Here is an 18,856-nt window from a genome sequence, read left to right on the forward strand (position 1 = left end):
CTGTGCTTGAAATTAGCATTTTCTTAATGTTTAACTTCAAAAAGGTTTTGCTATTTTGAAATTTTTAATATATATATTAATGATAAATTAATTTTCCTCCTAGAAACACTGATAATCTTTTTTAAGTAAACTTATAGTAACACAATGTATACAGATATATAATGTGTTTTGAATACTCTCTCACTCTGTCAGGTGGTATCACATAAGGGCCTTGGAATATACTTCCTAATGATTCATTTTTAACATTTTTATTTTTACTATGCTTAATTCCAAAAGAATGTTTTTTATGTTGTTGCTTTGTTTCAGCTTCATTGAGTTGTTCTATAAGCCCACGTATTAGAATACCTGGTCCCAAATTCGTGGGATTGTTTGTGAAAATCATGGGATTGTATTGTTGCAAGAACTACATCATAAGGTATAAGATTTGAGGGTTTATAACTTCTCCTCACTCCCTCTATTTTCTGTGTGTGGATGGAAAATGTGATTAACTTACTTTCTGTTCCTGTTGATACATGATACCTATTCTGCCTTTGTAGATTGAAATGTAAGTCATGTATATGTTTTCTACCATAAATTGATTTTGGTCACAGTATTTTATCCCAGAAACATAAAAATAACTAGGATACATGACAAGCACCTTCATACCTGAAGCTATTTTCTGGACTTTGATAATTTATTGTGTCAGATCAAGAGTAGGAATCCAGCGAGTTAGAGTTCTCAACATTACAAAACAGTGGGAAATAAATACAATAAGTACAAGAAGTTCTTAATGGAGAAGTTCTATCAAATTAAATTGTCTAAAGCACTTTATGGAGATAGTTCAATTTAGCTACTGCAAGATCTACTAGAAATATAAAATAAGGCCTTGGCCTCGGCAGAGGTCGCTCTGGGTGCAGGTGCCAATCCAGACTGGCAGGAGCAAGAACCATGGTGTGGGTTCCGGCTGAGTCTGTGGAAGAGTTGATGCCATGGTTGTTACCTGTGGAGCCCTGTGACTTGACGGAAGGATCGAAGCAGCCCAGTGTCCAGATGTTGTGATAGCCCAGACTGACCCAAATAAATTGAAAAAGAATTAAAGTGTGAACATTTCTCTTTCCGGATGCCAGCCTGCTCCTGAAGGTTATTACCCAACACTTCAGTGGCATCAACAAGTGGCACATTTTTCAACTGTTCGACAGAGTGTGTACAAGCATAGAAATCATTGGAAATCTCAACATTTGGATAGTAATGTGGCAATGCCAAAATCTGAAGATGAAGAAGGCTGGAAAAATTTTTGTCTAGGTGAAAGATTATGTGCTGAAGGAGCTACTGAACCATCTACAGATAAAAGCCCTGGGATTGATTATGTACAAGTTGGTTTTCTTCCCTGGCTTAGTATTTTAAGCAGAATGAATCAGGCAACCATTACTAATATCTTGGAATATCTAAGTAATTAATTGGAGAAAGAGACTTTACTCCATAATTGGGAGGATGATTTTATGCTTTGTTGGCCTGTCTTGAAAAGCCTTTATTACCTGAGGTATATTGACTAATTCGACAGCTTACAAGATGTTCTGAAGTGAGGCTCCTGGTGGGCAGTAAAGAAGACCAAAGAGTCTAGGCTTTGAATCTGCTGATCTGCTTAGTTAGCAGGTATTTTGATCAACATGATTTAGCTGATGAGCCATCTTGATAGAGTTTACCTCCTAGGGATGGAAGATCATTCTGTGGAAGGAGCCTAAGTCTGAGGAAGCACAGTTCCAACCTGAGGACAGATTCAACATTTCTTCAAGTTATGTCAAGGTTTCATCTTAATCTGCAGCACAAATTGATATTCAAAACATAGACTTGATTAGTTTAAGTGTCTGAAATGTCTGTAGGAAAGCCAACCTGGTATCTGATGGGCAGTTGGAACAATTTTCTTAAGTTGCATGCATTGAAAAGAGGCTAAGGAGCCGGGCATGGTGGCACATGCCTTTAATCCCAGCACTTGGGAAGCAGAGGTAGGTGGATTTCTGAGTTCGAGGCCAGCCTGGTCTACAAAGTGAGTTCCAGGACAGCCGGGGCTACAGAGAAACCCTGTCTTGAACCCCCCCACACAAACAAACAAAGCAAAACAAAACCAAGAAAAGAGGTCAAGTGTGACTTACTACTTAAACAGCTTGTATAAAAGCAGATGGCATTTTATACCGGACCCTGGTGCTGCTTCATTGTTTTTTGTTTGTTTGTTTGTTTTGTTTTGTTTTTTTACAAGTATACATATATATTTATGTTGAAATGTATTTTGACTACGGAAAATTTTTTTACTCTTGAACAAAATAAAAGACAGTGGGTGTCTTTAGAGTTGAAAAAAAAAAAACAAGATATATAAAATAAAATATCCGGGTGCTATTATTTGTATAGCAATGAGTTTGTGTAAGACAAACTGTTATTACTATTTATATTCCATGCAAAATAAAGAAAATGAGAACATGTGAGTAATTGGGGACTAGTGTCACATTCAATGTTGTATTGCTGTGAAGAAGAGAAACAGAGACCAAGCCAACACTTATAAAGGAAAATATTTAATTGAGACTTGCTTATACTTTTACAGGTTTAGTCCATTGTTATCATGACAGAAAATATGATTGGAACTGTTTCAGCAGGAAGACAGGCATGGTACTTGAGAAGCAACTGAAAGTTCTACATCTGGATATCCTGGCAACAGGAAGAGAGAGAAAGATTGAGACTGGCTTGGGTTTTTAAAATCCCAAAGCCCACCTCGTTACATCTGCTTTCTCCAACAAAGACACAGTTCATATCTCTCTCAAATAATCCCATTCCCTAATGACCAAGCATTTAAAAATAGGTGTTTAATGGGACAATTCATTCAAACCACAACTAGAATAAAGAAAAAAACTTATCTTTCTCTTCTTACAGAGATAAGGTAAGGCCTTCCAAAGACATAGTTTTGCAACAATTTCCTGCATTTTATCAAATCCCATTACCAGTTAACACTAAGAGGACTGACAGAGACTGTTTGAAAATTCTAGAGGTGAAGTATAACTAGACAAAACAAAACAAAAAACAAAACAAAAACAAAAGCAGAAAACCACAATGTATCCCAGACAAAACTATAGGTTGAAATATCATTTTGTTGGCACACAGTGTACCATCGTTAAATCTATCAAATCCAATGATTGTCTTAAACTATTTTATGATCCAGAATCAAGAGAATTCATTTTACACCATGCCTACTGTATTTCTGATTGAAATAGCTAGAGAGCAAAAAGCCTTTAAAAGGAGTAGAACAAATCGGTTAATGTGGATTTGATTATTATATTGGAGAAAGAGCTAATATGCCAAGGACATATTAAAATGGCACCCGAGGACCTAGTAGATATCAGTCATTTTTAGTGAACTTTTATTCTGGCATGCCTATTTGTGATTTTATAAAATGATAACATTTATAAAATAAAACAAAATGAAATAATCTTACAATGTACTTGGAATTAGTAGAACTAAATCTACAGGGAACAGTTTTCATTACTATGTCTCATGGAGATTAAATGGGATGGCAGAACCTTCTGTAATTTTTCCTATCTGGAACTTGCTGGTTTGTTTATTTCACCTTCTTTAAAAATAATGACAAACTTTTTGCTTAGTTGTTTGGACACTTTAGTATAATCTAAAATGCACACATCTACATTCAGCTTTTAATGTAAGCCATCTTTTTCACAAAATATTTGCTGTATTGACTTGATTGTCTTGAAAATAATTACAAGTCAGTATGAAATAATTACAATTATAATTCAACCCTAAATAAAACAGGGTTGAGATATTCCTTTACATATACCATGTACCAAACATTTCACTTTACACATGCTTTTTTATACCCAAACTCTTTCAGCTCTCATTACATTTGTTCTATTGATAAACACAAATCAATTAAGCTGGGTCATTTGCTGATCCACCCTCATCACCAAAACCTTAATATCATTCACAGTTACTTTATTTAATCCATACTTACTTAAAATGCTAAATGACTCCTCATGTTATTATTGAGACTTTGGGATTTCATAAACATTATGTGGTAAAAGATAGAAGATAGATAAATAGACATACATACATACATACAGACAGATGGGTAGATATATAGATAGATAGATAGATAGATAGATAGATAGATAGATAGATAGATAGATAGATAGATAGATAGATGATAGACTTAGATAGTTAAGATTTTAACAACTTAATTTAGTACATCAAATAAGTTTTTCAATATTTTGTGCTCTATACAACTTTCATAGATACCCAGCCATGCCACCTTTCATTAGAACGAATCTCTTTGGTGGAAATCCTGTTGAGTGTTCCTCACACTGGAATATGTGCAGCTTTATCGCTATGTAGCAATGAGTGGCAGTGAGTGTAATATGTAAAAAGGCAGCATTTTTGTTCAGTTTTAGTATTTTGTATGCATTTGTTTCTACTTCATTTATTTCTTCAAACCATAGCTTAAACTTTTATAAGCATGTTCTTCCAGGTCATATGAAGGTATCAAATAATGAATCTAAGCACATAGCTAATTTTGTAAAATTATTCAAAAGAATACTTGCTCTTGCTCTTTAATCTTTATACTATAGGTGAGCTTAAAAATAAATGCCCTTGAAAGAAATTAATGTTCTTCAGCAGGTAATTGGAACATTTATGTTATAGCTGTGCTTATTGAGGTGCTTCAATGAGTTGGTAATAATTAAGTGAAAAATAAAGTTTACATTCTCTAAAGATATTAAAAATTCCTGAAAATATATTCTGTGGGCCAAATAACTTTGTTTTTAATCTTTGCTGGGTAAATCTTTTTTCTTTCTGTTTTATTTTTTTTAATTCATTGTACGTCCCAATAGCTGCCCCTGCTTCTTGCCCCCCCCCCCACACACACACACATAAGCCATCTCTCTATTTCCTTCTCCCCTTCTCCTCTGAGAGATGGAGGACAGCTTACATATACTCACGATGACACATCATGTCTCTGCAGGGCTAAGCACCTCCTCTCCCACTGATGCCAAACAAGCCAGTTAGGAGAAATAATTGCACAGACAGACAACATAGTTAGGAAGGGCCAAAACTCCAGTTGTTGGGGCACTCAGATGAAACCAAGCTGTATATCTGCTTGTATGTACCTTGGTTGGTGGTTCCATCTCTGAGAACCCCCAAGGGCTCAATTTAGTTGACTCTCTTGGTTTTCAAGTGGAGTTCCTATCTCCTTTTGGAACTCTGCCCTGACCTTTTCCATAACAGTCCCTGAGTTTCATCCAATTTTTGGCTGTGAGTGTCTGTAGATGCTTCAGTCAGTTTTTGGGTAAAGCCTCTCAGAGGACAGTTATGCTAGGCTCCTGTCTGTAAGATTAGCAAAGTACCATTAATGATGTCGGGTACTGGTACCTGTCTATGGGATGTGTCTCAAATTGTACTGGTTATTGGTTGGCCATTCCCTTAGACTCTGCTCCATCCCCTGTCCCTGCATTTCTTGCAAAAATGATACATTTTGGGTCAAAAGATTTGTGGGTGGGTTGGTGTCCCTGTTGTTCCAGTGGAGTTCCTGCCTAGAGACAGGGGTTGGACAGTTCAGGTTCCATATCTACACTGCTGTGAAGTCACCCTCGTTAATTCCTGGGAGCCTCATCTGTCCAGGATTTTGGCCCATATTGGAGAGGTTCCTTATCTCCCCATGCCTTCCAGCTGCAGATTTATATTCATTCTCATGGCCTTCTGGCCCTCACTCTTGTCTCTCCCCACACATGATTCTGAGCACTCCAATTCCATTACCTGTCCCTTCTCCTATTCAGTTCCCTTCCTCCATTTGCCTTTTATGACTATTATCTTCCCACTTCTAAGTAAGATTCAAGCATCCTCACTCGGGCTTTCCCTCTTCTTTATCTTCTTTGGGGGCTGTGGTGTGTAGCATGTACGTTGCATGTAGCTTTTTGCTACTCCACCTTAGCTTCAGGATCAGGCCATGCTACCAGCCCCCATCCAGCTTCCCTTAAATCCACAGATAAAAGACATACACACATTTTTTTTTTCCTTTTCAACTTGCCTTTTTGGCACAATTGCTAGTCTCTACTATCTCCTTCCTGAAAAACATGTACTTATCATAATTCTTAGCTCTGCTCTTCCCACCTGCCGTAAACTTTAATGGTTAGTCCCATTTAGCCTCTGCTAGATGTCCTCATCCTGTAGGAACAGCCTGTATGGCCACTCTGTTTAGAGGCCCCACATGGCTCTAAATCCTCTTCCACTAGAAGCTTGGAAAAACTCTGTCCTTTCCTTGTGTCTTCTTTTCCTCTAGGGACATGGAAGTCTCGGCTGTACCTTCTGCTCAGCAATTAGCCCATGGCTTTCTCTTTTGGCAGATCAAGAACCAGTTGGGGAACAGGGACATAGCATCAGAACCACCCTTAAATATTGTGTATCGTGTACTTTATAGCTAATAACCACTTATCAGTGAGTACATCCTCTGTATGCCCTTTGGGGTCTGGGTGATGTCACCCAGGTTGATATTCTCAAGTTCCATCTTTTTGCCTTCCAAATGTATAATGTCTTTGTTTTTAATGGCTGAATACTATTCCATTATATAGCAATTTTCTTTACCCATTCTTCAGTTGAGGTACATCTTGGTTATTTGCACTTCCTAGCTATTACAAATAAAGCTTCTATGAACATAGTCGAACAAGTGTCCCTTTTGTGTATATGCCCAGGAATAGTATAGATGGGGTTTGAGATAGAACTTTCTCCGTTTTTTTTCTAGAAACCATCAAAATGATTTCCAAAGTGACTGTCCAATGTTAGGTATCCACCAGCAGTGAAGGAATGTTCCACTTGCTCCACATCCTCAACTACATGTTCTATCACTTGACATTTGATCTTAGCCATTCTGATTGGTGTAAAACGCAATCTCTGGTCATTTTGATTCACATTTCCTTGATGACTATGTACCTTGATTTTTTTCAAGTGCTTTCAGCCATTTGAGATTCCTCTCCTGGGAATTCTCTGTTAAACTGTGTATACTATATTTAATTGGTTTATTTGGGTTATTGTTTTTTCAGTTGTTAAGTTTCTTTATACTTTACATATTAACCCCCTGACAGATGTAGGAATAGTGAAGATCCTTTCTCAACCTGAAGGCCATTATTTTGTTCTCTTTTGCCTGATAGAAGCTTTTCAGTTTCCTGAGGTCTCTTTCATCATTTTTGATCTTAGAGACTGAACCATTGCTAGGAGGAGACTGTGAGAAGCAAATAAAAAAGCTTCCTGCTTCCTACAAGCAGTTATTGAAAATTTGGTTTAATTGTTTTAAAGTTAGAAGGGAATAAAAATATTGCCAGAGCCTCTTTCTTCTTGTGGTTTGGAACTAGTAAAAATAGTTCAGGCTCACAGGTATTGAGAGGCCCTGCTGTGCAGAGGCTGGCTGCTTGGAGGAAGGCATAGAAAGAGGCAGACAATGAGACTGCTGGCCTCCAACAAGCAGACAAAATATAGAGATAAATAAAATTTGAATTGTTGTTAAGGATAGTAGCGAGTTTAATAGTAATTGTTTAAATCTTAAGTATACAAAGATATTAAGCTCTTTAGAAGGGAAAAGTTAGGGAGACTGAATAATTTTTAAAAATGCTTAGGGAAGATTTTAAAATATCTTGACAGGGCAATACTCAAATTATTTGAATGTAGGATCTAGAGAAATTCTGGGATCAGATTCTCTCATTGCTGGGGCCAAACAGGCTTTGGGAGTTAGTATTTAGCATTAAAATACATAGAAAAAAAACAAACCTCCACAATTTCTCATTTTCTGATCTATTACATTCAGTATATCAGCTTTTATGTTGAAGCCTTTGATTCACTTGGACTTGAGTTTTCTGCATGGTGATAAATATGGAACTATTTGAATTCTTTTATATGAAGACATCTCGATAGACTATAACCATTTGTTGGAGATATTTTTTTCCTCATTATATGGATTTGGCTTTTTTTAAAATCAAAAATCAAGTGTCCATAGGAGTGTGGGTTTATTTCAGGGTGTTTGCTTCAATTCAATTGAGAAACTTGCCACTTCCTGTGCCAATAGCATGTAGTCTTTATTACTAATTCCTCTGTACAACTTGAGGTCACTGAAGGTGATACCACCAGTAGTTTTTTTTGTGTGTGTGTTTGTTTTCTTTTCTTTTTTATTGATCAGGATTGTACTACCTATCCTGATTTTTGTTTGTTTGGTTGATTTTCTTTGTCTGTTTGGTAGGTTTTGTGGGTTTGGTTGTTTAGCTGTTTTTTGTTTTGTTTTGTTTTGCTTTTCATACAAAGTTGTGATTTGTTCTTTCAGGGTCCATAAAGAATTCTATTGGAAATTTGATGGTGATTACATTGAATTTGTAGATGGCATTTGGTAAAAAAACTACCATTTTTACAATATTAGTCCTACATATCCATTGGCATGGATGTTTTCATCTTCTGAACTCTTTCTCAGTTTCTTTCTTCAGTAACTTGAAGTTCTTGCCATATAGGTTGTTCACTTGCTAGGTTAGAGTTGCTATAATATTTGTGTCTACTGTAGTAGTCTTTCCTTAATCTTCCTCATGGTTATCATTTGTATAAAGGACACTTTGACTTCTTTCTAATTTGTATCCCCTTGATCTTTTTTAGTTGTCTTATTGCTCTAGTTAGAATAACTTCAAACACTACATTGCATTGGTAGGGAGACAGTGACCCACCTTATCTTGCCTGTGATATTAGTGGACTTGCTTTTAGTTACTCACCATTTAATTTGATGTACACTGCTTTAATTATGTTTAGGTATGTGCCTTGTAAGACTGATCTCTCTAAGGCTTTTAACATGGAGTGATGGATTTTGTCAAAAGCTGTTACTGCATATAACAAGGTGAACATGTGTTTTTTTTTTTTTCTTTTAGTTTATTTATATGGTGGATTACATTGATGATTTTTTTGAACCATCCCTGAGATAAAGCATAGTTGTTCATGGTAGATGATGTTTTCAATGTGTTCTTATATTCAGATTGCAAGTGTTTTATTGAGTATTCTTACATCAATGTTCATAAGAGTAATTGGTCTGAAACACTTTCTCTTTGTTGAATCTTTGTGTAGTTTGTTTCAGGTTGACTACAGCTTCATAAAATGAGTTAGACAGTGTTCCTTCTATTTTGTAGAATCATTTGAGGAGTATTGATATTATCTCTTCTTCAAAATTCTGGTAGAATTCTAAGGTAAAAACAACTGATCCTGGTTGTTGTTGTTTTTTTATTATTATTATTATTTTATATACATTCTAAATGTTGTTTCCCATTCAGCCCATCCCCTTCCAGTGTCTTCCATCCCGCTCAGGATAGCCTCTGAGAAGGTGGTTCTCCACCCACCCACTGAAACCCATATCACCCCCTCCATGCTCTAGAATCCTTCACTAGAACATCAAGTCTCTTCATGATTAGATATATCTTCTTCCACATCCAGGTTAGTTTATTCTGTTGTTCTTCTTATGGGGTTGCAAAATCCTTCAAGTCCATCAATCCTTTGCCTAACTATACCATAGGGGTACTGGAACTGTGTCCAGTGACTGGCTGTAACTGCATCTGTCTCAGTCAACTATTGGTAGAGCCTGTCAGAGGACAGCTATGCTAGGATCTTGTCTGCAAGTACAACATTGCATCATTAATAAGATTAAGGTTTTGTGCTTGCACGTGGATGCATTCCAAGTTGCGCCAATCACTGTGAGAGCTAAAGGGCTATAGGGTTGTTTACATAGTTTATATGATCTTTATTTAATTTTGATAAGTGTTATCTGTCTAGAAAACCATCTATTTCAATTACATTTTCCAATTTAGGGATGTGAAGGCTGTTGAAGTAAGACCTGATGAATTTTTCAATTTCTTCATTTTTTGTTGTTATGTTTCACTTTTCATTTCTCTTCGTGTTTATTTGGATACTTTCTCTATCTTTTAATCAACTTGGCTTAGGATTTATTCATCTTGTTGGTTTTCTCAAAGGAACAGTTCTTGGTTTTCTTGAGTCTTTGTATTGATTTCTTTGTTTTTAATTGACTTCAGCACTAATTTTGATTATTTCCTTCCTTCTAGTCCTCTTTGGTGTGTTTGCTTTTTTTTTTTTTTCCTGGAGCTTTCAGATGTACTTTTAAATTGCTGGTCTGCCGGGCAGTGGTGGTGCATGCCTTTAATCCCAGCACTTGGGAGGCAAAGGCAGAGGCAGGCAGATCTTGGAGTTTGTGGCTAGCCTGGTTGGTCTGCAGAGTGACTTCTAGGACAGCCAAGGCTATACAGGAAAAAAAAAAAAAAAAAAAAAAACCTGTCTCAAAAAACCAAAATAGATAGATAGATAGATAGATAGATAGATAGATAGATAGATAGATAGATAGATAGATAGATAGATATTGCTGGTCTAAGAACTTCTGATTTCTTACAGAGGTCCTTAGTGTTATTAACATTCCTCTTACACACTGCTTTCCCTGAGTTCCATAAAATTGGGTATGTTTGCTTTCCTTGTTAATGAATTCTAGAAAGTCTTCAATTTCTTTCTTTCTTTCTCCCCTGACCTAGAAATTATTGAGTAGAGAGTTGTTCAGGTTCCATGATTGTGTAGGCTTTCTGGTATTTCCGTTGTTGAAGTCAAACTTTGATCCTTGGTAGTCTGATAAGATACAAGGCATTTTTTTTCCGTTTTCTTGTATCAACTAAGGCTTGCTTTGTGACTGACTATATGGTCAGATTTGGAGAAGGATTCATAAGGGCCTAAGAATTCTTTTTTTTGTTTGGTTGAAATATTCTATAGATGTCCGTTACTTTCGTGTGATTCATAACATCAGTTAGTTTTACTATTTCTTTGTGGTTTTGTTTGTTTGTTTGTTTGTTCTTTGTCTGAATGACATGTCAATTGATGAGAGTGAGGTAATGAAGTCTCCCACTATTAATGTATGGTGTTCAACATGTGATTTTAGGTTTAGCAATGTTTCTTTTACAAATGAGGGTGCCCTGGTGTTTGGAGTATAGATATTCAGAATTGACATAATATTGGTAGATATTTTACTTTGATGAGTATAAAGTGTCCTTCCCCACCTCTTTCAATTTTGGTTGCAAGTCTGTTTTACTAGATATGAAAATATCTACTCCAGATTGTTTCTTGAGATTCTTCTCTAGGAAAACTTTTCCCAGCCGTTTACTCTGAGGTAATATCTGTTTTCAATGCTGGGGTATATTTCTTATATGCAGCAGAAAAAAAAATGGATCCTGTATTTGCTTCTGTTCCATTTGACTGTATCGTCTTTTTATTAGGGAATTGAGTCCATTATGCATTATGTATGAGAGATATTAATGACTAGTGACTGTTAATTCCTGTTATTTACATGCTGTGATATTGGTAAATATGTATTTGTGTGTTTCTCTTGTTTTTATTACTATAGAGTGATTTATTTCTTGTGTTTTATTGACTGTTATTATTCTCCTTGTGTTGGAAATTTTCTTCTAGTATTTTCTGCAGGACTATGTGCATAGATGTTTAAATTTGAGTTTGTTTTGAAATATCTTGTTTTCTCCATCTATGGTGATTGATTTATTTTGTATAGTAGTATATGTTTGCATCTATGGTTTTCTTTAGATGTTGTAAGATATTTAACCAGCTCCATCTTTTAGAGTCTTAATTGGGAAATCAGGTGTAATTCTGGCAGGTATTCTTTTGTGTGTAACCTGACTTTTTACCTTGCAAAATTTAATAGTCTTTGTTTGTTTTGTAAATTTTGTGTTTTGATTATCATGTTCTCAGGAGGATTTCTCTTCTATGCTAGTCTAATTGGTGTTCTATGAGCTTTTTGTATGTTTGTATGAATCGTTTTCTTTAGTCTGACAAAATTTTCTTATAGTGTTGAAAATATTTTCTGGTCTTTGGAGCTGTGACTCCTCACTTTGCTCTACTCCTATTGTTCTTAGGTTAGGTCTTTTAATGGTATCACAGACTTCCTAGACATTTTGTGATAGGAAATGTTTAGTTTTCACATTTTCTTTGACTTTTGAATCAATTTCTTGTAGGTTCTATGCCTGAGATTCTGCCCATCTATATCTTGTATTTTGTATATGAAACTTGCATCTGTCTTTCCTATTATTTTCCCTAGGGTTTCTATCTCCAGGATTCCCTAAGTTTGTGTTATATTTATGGTGTGTATTTCCATGTAATTTTTGAATCTCGAACAGTTTCATTTATTTCCTTCACCTGTTTAATTGTTGTTTCCTGTAATTCTTTAAGGGAGTTATTTGTTTTCTCTTTAAAGGCCTCTATCATCTATAAAATTATACTTAAGGTCATTTCTTGTGCTTCAGATTTAGGGTATCAGGGACTTGCTGTAATAGGATAGTTATATTCTAATGGTATCATATTACCCTGGATTTTCTTGATTGTTTTCTTTCACAGGCCTTTACTTATCCAAATGACATTTTCCTCTTGGTGTTGCTGTTGTTGTAGGTATTAAGAGTGAACTTAAACTTGATGACCCTCATATGGCAAGCATCCCTCATGTATTCTTCAGCTGTTAGAGTCCTGATGAGCAAGTCTCATGAAGGTGGACTGAGAAGTGGCAGGACAATGGATATCTGTTAGGGATTCCAGGCTGCTCAGGGAAGCTGGACATGCCCAAGTTGACTTGTAAGGCTCAGGAAAAATGGGTGCAGGAAGGGAATCTAACCTATTTGGTTATATATCAACAGAACTGTAAAAGGTGGGCAGAGAGGTAGTAGGAGACTGGAGGTAGAGCAGGGATAGCAGACTGCTCAGGGTAACTGAGTGTGCCCCGGATGACTAAGAAGGTAGGAAAGATGGTTCCAAGTAACTTTAAAAATTCATGATTATGAGAGCAAAACATTATACACTAAGAATATATTTTCACCAAAATAAACACAATTATATCATTTTCACTTGATTATAGGCATCATATATCTCACTGATGTACAAGTAATACCTAATTTACATTTTATATTCATATTTATTGCTTTATTAAATTATTATTTAGCTTAAAACCTTCAAATACTTTGCTATGTATTATGATACTCACTATATTTACTAATAAAATTACTATTTTGCTGTTTACATATTAGATTTCTATTAGGGTATACTCCCTGTGTAAAATAAGGTTTCTTTGTACTTTAATTTAATTACCCCCATTACTTTCACTTGTCCCCCTCCTTATGGTCTACTCCATATTCTGAAATAGACATATACCCCATTTGTTTCTTAATACATACTACATGTTAAAACTGTCTTCTTAGTAATATTAATTTCCTGCAAAATTTTATATCTAATTTCATTATTAAAGACAATTAAAGTTTATTTTTCGCATAGATTTTAAAACTGAATTTTCTTCTGATGCCACTCTATCTTTAGAATATGTTTGAATGTGTTAGTGGTCTTCCTGAAAAGTGGCATTCATAAATATTATTGTAACTAAGGTTCTGAATCAATTAAGAGTAGCCTTCATTTATTTTTTCTTGTACCCCAATATCTTTGTCTAGTTCTATACCTATTAAAGAATATTGAACATAACACTGTGCTTTTAAATAAAATCTTTGTAAAACACAAATTTCCTTGATAATTACTTTCTCTTAGTAGTTTAACAATTCTGGTAAATAATAGCAAATTTTTATATTTAATCATACTGTAATCACTTAAAAGCAGAATGAATTACCAATGTAAATCATATGTATTTCTTATATTACTAATTAATGATTTTTTAAGATTAGAAATCTTAAAGCAATGATCATTATTGTCTAAACTTACACTGAAAGATGGAAAACATATCATGAGTAATTTTAAGCTTTGGGAGCAACTTGGGCCTCCCTCCTTTTTATATTGATTTGTTGTTACTCCAGTATATCATTGAGTCATACTGATATTTACTTCAATGGATCCTAAAGTCACAAATTATTAGGGAAAAAATAAATAAACCTAGAATTTTTGCTTCCAAATGATAACAGAGAAACATTTAGCCAAATCTTGAGCACTTTAACATCTTGCCTGGGTGTTTATGGGTGAAAACCTGCTATTATTGCCCATTTGTCCTCCATGAAAACAGATTTTCAAAAAATACCATTAATGCATTTACACTTTCTCAAACTTTGTTCTAGGACCCGAGTTTATATTAGTTTTTTATTGCTGTGAATAGATTTTCTAAAATGTGTTCTGACAGATTAAGTTACAGCCTGACCACCAGAGTGACCTCTGCACCTGGAATAGAAATTGACTAGTAGGTTTATGTGGACATTCTACCCCACACAGATTCTATTCAAACTGAAGTAGTTCGGCCCAGCTGAAACATAGTAAGGAGTCAGTACTAATTAGAGGTTATTGATAGGAAAGAAGATTCTAGTAGTATAGAGTGTAAATACCTGCTCAGTTCTTTTGCTGTTTGAGGCTTATTGTAAATATAAAGGTTTTGTGTGTGTGTGTGTGTGTGTGTGTGTGTGTGTGTGTGTGTGTGTGTGTGTCTTTTATCCAGGGACTAATGATAAAAGTTGAGGTAGAAACCCCATGTCAGAATTAAAAGTTTCTGTAACACTCACTTATTACCAATGAGAGTTTGAACCTGTACATCTAGTATGGATAGCATCATGGTGTTTACTCAGGAAAATCAGAAGCAATCTACCTCAAGATCCAGCAACTCTGGGAATGTATGCAAATAATGCTTATCGTTCCACAGAGACAGTCCTTCAACTATATTAATTTCATTTCTGTTCTAAAAACCAAGAAATTGGAAACATCTAGATGTCTCTTTATAGATGAATTGATAAAGAAAATATAGAACCTTTAAACAATGGACTATTATTAGCAATTAGAAAAAATAAAATGTGCATGTATGGAGCTAGAACAAAATCATCCTGACTAATGTTATTCAGATCAGAGAGAAAAAATACGGTATGCATTTACACATATAGAGACATTAGCTGTTTAGTTAGTGGTATCAAATATATACCCCATAGACCCAAAAGGTTAGGCATAGAATAAGGTACTATCAAGGATAGATATATCAGCAAGAAAAGAAAAAATAAATAAAAATGTATGGATAGATAGGGTGGGATCTGGAATGAGATGATCAAAGGAGGAGGGGAGAAGAGAGAGATGAGAAAGGATTTCAGAAAAGACAGCTAAAATTAAGAGTCATTTAAACTAGTATGAAAACACATACAAATATACACGCGCGCGCGCACACACACACACACACACACACACACACCCTAACTGAAATTATCCAATGATATTGGAGGCAGAGTTCAGTGAGAACATCTTTTTTCACTAAATGAAGCTCAAACTGTTAGTAAAAGTGGTTGTATGGATTCCAGAACAAACTACAAGACAGTAGTAGGCTGCTCTCCACAAACTGATAGCATGGCCTTGTTGTTGAAGACTCCACTTAATCAACTCACTGAACATAGAGAATTCTACCTGGGGCCTACATAGAGTCTTCAGCCCTAAAGGTTACCATCTCTAATACAGGAAGATAATCTACCAATCAAGAAACAAAAATAACAAATCTTCTACAAACTCTTCAGTCTACAATATTGTCTTTACTACAAATTATGCTAGTACAATGGTTGCACAAAGCATGTGAGAATAACCAACAAATATTTTATTTGAATTAAGAGGCACTCCAGAGAAAGAATTCATAGCTGACATTTCTTGAATTTGGAAGAACCTGAGACTGGATAACCTAGGGTTCAAGGGTAAAACCAAATACTAACTACTTTTCTACTAAACAAACATAAAATAACTCCTACTAAGATTCTGATATATTCATAGATCAGTGTCTTGCTCAAACATCATCAGAGAACCTTCCTTCTCCATCAAATAGAAACAGATACAGCCAGGCAATGATCAGAGAATAAGAGACCTTGAAACACTAAATCTGAAGGAGATGGTTTCCATCAAGCTTTTTCCCTGAAGACTCAGGGAACACAAGGAATGAGGACATAGGCAAAATGTAGGAGCCCAAGAAAGCCAAGTTCTCTAAATAACAAGGATGGATGCACATGTAAAATCACAGAGACTGAGGCTGCAAACACAAGATCTGCATAGGACTCTACCAGATAGGGTCATAAGGCTGAAAAGATAGTGGACACATGCCTGTATTCCTAACTCAGAAGCTATTTCCAATTGATAACCACTTACATATGAAAATTTATTTTTCTCCAAGTTACTTTCAGTTGTATTGAGACTGTTCTTAATGGCACGCAGCATGCCCTGGAGTAGAATCCAAAAGAAAACAAGCTCAATGGCACATTTCAATCTTCCTTGTGTTATAATGCCATGCTAAGGATTTTTTAGTTTATTTCTCTAGTATTTTCATTTCATTTCAATTTTATTCAGATATGTTTCTTTCTCTTTTTTTTTATCCTACAGGTTGTGTGTGTGTGTGTGTGTGGGTGTTAGCTTCTAGTGTAGTGCTTATATTGAGTTCTTGAGTGTACAAACACATGAGTTTCTATATCCATATCATTTTCTTGTGTCATTTATTGTGCTGTTTTTCTCTTTTTGCTTTGTCCTATTCTGTTGTGTTAGATTTTGGGATTTGTTTTGGTTTTGTTGTTATTTTCTGCATTACTATGCTTTATTTTATTATTATCTCTTACAAGCCTTCTTTTCTAATGAAAAAAAAAGGTAGTCCTTATGAGAAGAAAGATTGCTAGAAGGAAAATATACTTATATTATGGGAGAATAAAATATTTTTAATAAAAAGAAAAACATGTGTCCTTGAAATGTATATGTTATAATCTTTCATAAGATCATTTACCATGCTTCATTAACAATAAAATAATCGTACCTTATTTATGGTGTTTCATAATCTAGTTTGTTTGTGAAATTCACAAATGCCCTACAAAATTTCACAGTTGAAAAAGGCATTAGAAAAGAGAGAAACATAAAGCAATTGCCTTAATATCAAGAACAATGCAAAGTTGACCACACTCCCCTGATCTTTTCAATGCAGTACTTGAAGTCTTACCTAAAATAATAATACCACTGAAGAAGATTAAGTAGCTACACTTTGTAAAGAAAGAAATCAAGGGCTGGGTATGGTGGCACACACCTTTAATCCCAGCACTTGGGAGGCAGAGGGAGGTGAACTTCTGAGTTCGAGGCCAGCCTGGTCTACAGAGTGAGTTCCAGGACAGCCAGGACTATACAGAGAAACCCTGTCCCGAAAACAAAAACAAAAACAAAAACAAAAACAAAAACAAAAACAAAAACAAAAACAAAAAGCAAAAAAAAAAAATCAAAGTATACTTGTAGATGATATAAAGGTCTATACAAAATACCCTAAAAAGATTACTAGTGAATACCTAAATCTGAGAAACACTCAGATCAGACTAGATTTAGCCTCCATAATAGAAATCCTAGATTTTTTAAGAAGTCAGGGAAACAACATCTTTCAAAATCTCCTTATAAAATATAAAGTATCTTGGTGTATCTGTAACAAAGCAATTAAAAAAATAAAAACTTCTGGTTTTATGTGGAGGTCCTTGATCTACTTGGACTCAAGCTTTTTACAAGGATATAAGAGTGGGTTGATTTGTATTATGATATATGCTGACTGCCAGTTGAACCAATGCCATTTGGTAAAAATGGTGCCTTTTTTTCCACTGGATGGTTTTAGCTCCTTTGTCAAAGATCTAGTGACCATAGGTGTGTGGGTTCATTTCTGGGTTTTCTTTTTTTTTTTTTTTTCCATTTTTTATTAGGTATTTAACTCATTTACATTTCCAATGCTATACCAAAAGTCCCCCATATCCACCCACCCCCACTCCCCTGCCCACCCACTCCCCCTTTTTGGCCCTGGTATTCCCCTGTACTGGGGCATATAAAGTTTGCAAGTCCAATGGGCCTCTCTTTCCAGTGATGGCCGACTAGGCCATCTTTTGATATATATGCAGCTAGAGTCAAGAGCTCCGGGGTACTGGTTAGCTCATAATGTTGTTCCACCTATAGGGTTGCAGATCCCTTTAGCTCCTTGGCTACTTTCTCTAGCTCCTCCATTGGGAGCCCTATGATCCATCCATTAGCTGACTGTGAGCATCCACTTCTGTGTTTGCTGGGCCCCGGCATAGTCTCACAAGAGACAGCTACATCTGCGTCCTTTCAATAAAATCTTGCTAGTGTATGCAATGGTGTCAGCGTTTGGATGCTGATTATGGGGTGGATCCCTGGCTATGGCAGTCTCTACATGGTCCATCCTTTCATCTCAGCTCCAAACTCCGTCTCTGTAACTCCTTCCATGGGTGTTTTGTTCCCAAATCTAAGGAGGGGCATAGTGTCCACACTTCAGTCTTCATTCTCCTTGAGTTTCATGTGTTTAGCAAATTATATCTTATATCTTGGGTATCCTAGGTTTGGGGCTAATATCCACTTATCAGTGAATACATATTGTGTGAGTTTCTTTGTGAATGTGTTACCTCACTCAGGATGATGCCCTCCAGGTCCATCCATTTGGCTAGGAATTTCATAAATTCATTCTTTTTAATAGCTGAGTAGTACTCCATTGTGTAGATGTACCACATTTTCTGTATCCATTCCTCTGTTGAGGGGCATCTAGGTTCTTTCCAGCTTCTGGCTATTATAAATAAGGCTGCTATGAACATAGTGGAGCATGTGTCCTTCTTACCTGTTGGGGCATCTTCTGGATATATGCCCAGGAGAGGTATTGCTGGATCCTCCGGTAGTACTATGTCCAGTTTTCTGAGGAACCGCCAGACTGATTTCCAGAGTGGTTGTACAAGCCTGCACTCCCACCAACAATGGAGGAGTGTTCCTCTTTCTCCACATCCTCGCCAGCATCTGCTGTCACCTGAAT

General features: G+C 35.8%; 1 pseudogene; it reads left to right on the forward strand.

Annotated features, from left to right (window-relative positions):
* Gm19086 (predicted gene, 19086) lies at window positions 867-1,866 on the forward strand (annotated as a pseudogene).

The sequence above is a fragment of the Mus musculus genome, chromosome 1, assembly GCF_000001635.26.
Source record: "Mus musculus strain C57BL/6J chromosome 1, GRCm38.p6 C57BL/6J".
Classification (NCBI taxonomy): Eukaryota; Metazoa; Chordata; class Mammalia; order Rodentia; family Muridae; genus Mus; species Mus musculus.